Below are 2,436 nucleotides of genomic sequence, written 5' to 3'. Positions count from 1 at the left end.
GAATGAAACAGGCCGTAGATCCTCCGGGCTTGTATCGATGCAACGACCTTGGACAACCTTGGAATGCCCAATCCGCCACTGGACTTTCTTGAGTATATCAAGCCATCCGTTGTGCAAGCTGGCAGGTGTAGCCAGTGCTTCACCGCCTTTCTTATGCGTGCATCGACTTCTGTCAGGACCTGGTCTGACACCACGCAATGATTAGCCTCAAAGATCACCCTCGGCAGAGCATAGTTGACCAACAGGTCCACCCTTTCGATCGGGCCTAAGGGTGTCCCTCCGATGGCAGCTATCCACCGCTGGAGTCGCTCGCCGATACCCTTGGAGACCAACCCTGTCCACGGGTTGATCGTCACGCCCAAGTACTTTACGCCCTCGCCCGGCCCGATCTGGTGGATGGGCACGCCTCCCAGCAGCCAGGGGGGTCGGCTGCCAATCAAACGCACCTTCCCCACGGTCTCGGCAAAGAACCCGTGGCACTTACTGGGCTGCACCCTCATCCCAGTAAGCTCGCAGAAGGCCTCCAAGATATCAATGTTGGCCACCATACCCTCCCATGAGCTACTCAACAAGACCAAATCATCGGCAAATGCCAAAGCCGTTATGGATTTCCCTTCCGCACCAAATCCGTGGCCCTCGCGTTCAAGTGCTTGGACTAGTGGATCCAAAGCAATGTTAAAGAGGAGAGGGGACATGGAGTCACCCTGTTTCACTCCAACTTTAATGGCGATGTCTGCTGTGCACCCTTCAGCACATCGCACTTTGGTAGTGCAGTTCTCATATGAATTCCTGACCAATTCCAGCATGTGTTGGTCTAACCCCTTCCGTTCCAAAGCACTCAGGAGATGCTCATGTGAAACGGTATCGAAAGCCTTAGCGAAGTCGACAAATACGACCCCAAGGGATGACCTTTCTCTTGTGCTCAATTTCATGACACCCTCCAAGACCGATAGGTTTTCTGAGCAGCCAGGGGAGGCTATAAAGCCTCTCTGCCGCGGATGGATAGGGCACGCCGCCGTCATCCTACCCGTCAGGATCCGCGAGAAAAGCCTCAAGACCAAAGACCCAATGGTAATTGGACGCCACTGGTTGACGTCCCCGAGCCGCTCCGGGTCAGTGGTCTTAGGTATGAGTACTGTTCGGCACCTCTTAAAGACTTCCGGCAGAGTCCCAGAGACCAGCCATGTGGAGAACATGCACGCCAACTTCTCACCTTTTGGGTCCCAACCAAGGAGAAGGGATTTCGTAACGCCATCGGGACCCGGTGAGGAACGGTTCTTAACAGCTCGTAAGTTTTTCATGACTTCCGTGGGTGTGATCAGGCCACAGAAGACCGAGTTATCAGCCCGCCCAAGGCCACCAAACGCACCAAGCCCCCGGAACGGCCTGACGTCACCCCACCTACCCTTGAACACAGCCGTGATCTCAGATAAGGGGACGGGGCAGATCTGACCCGTTTGCCCGTCAAGGACAAGAGACGCCAACTTCGCCCTATCCTGCTGATACAGACGGAACAAGTTTCTTCGGACACTGTACCTCCACCTGCACCGCCTGACCGAACCTGAGGCCGGACGCCCAGCACGCCCCATACGAGTCGAAGGTTTGGCCTTCATCTCCGGACCAACCTCACGAAGCATTTCGGAGGAGGCAGACATGATTGCTCCCTGACAACAATCACTCTCCTTAATGGGGACCTCGTCCGACTCACCAGCGTTGCCCTCGGCCGCAGCTCTAAGGAGTTCCAGAAGCCGGCCCTTGACCATCTGCTGCGGCACTGGGGGCGTAGAGGGAATCGCCCAGGATTCTCTCAACCGTTCGCTCGTCTTAGCCTTCTGCTGGTTGAGTCTCCCCGATCTCCGAACGGCCGTGAGCGGGAGTCTGCACTTTGACCTTTTCCGTCCTCCATTCTCACTTGTGTTAGAGTCAGTGGCCACCGGTCCAGGGACCGAGGGCATGTCTTGGCACAAAGGAGCCCCCTCGTTGACCTCCTCGGGCATCCTCTGGTGGGAACCAACAACACCTCGGCGGCGGACGCCTTGCACCGGCCTTTCCCTCAAGTAGATTGCGGTATGTGCACGTAGCCTATGCATTGACAAGCCTCGGCCCGAATGGAACGCCCTGGGACAATGTTCACACCGGAAACTGCCCTCAGCCACCGGCCCCTGACACTTAGGTAAGTGACAGGCGATCTGGTGGCGGTTCGGCCGGATTCGCCCGCAGTCCCTACATGCCCACAGAATCGACTTCACCCCATGAGCTCGGGCCAGATGGTCCTCAATCTCAGAGGCAGTGTTGACCTGTGTTCCACACCATCCACAAGGATCCAGGTCAGGAAGACGAACCACGTAACCGGCATCGCCAGCACCACTTGGGTCCCCCGAATCGCGCACCAGGGCGGCGGTAGACGTTTGGGACGACAGCACGCCCGATTGCTCG

This window comes from Epinephelus lanceolatus, unplaced genomic scaffold (genome assembly GCF_041903045.1).
Source record: "Epinephelus lanceolatus isolate andai-2023 unplaced genomic scaffold, ASM4190304v1 scaffold44, whole genome shotgun sequence".
NCBI classification, from domain to species: domain Eukaryota; kingdom Metazoa; phylum Chordata; class Actinopteri; order Perciformes; family Serranidae; genus Epinephelus; species Epinephelus lanceolatus.
The sequence above is the reverse complement of the archived record's forward strand: the minus strand, read 5'-3'. Positions refer to the sequence as shown.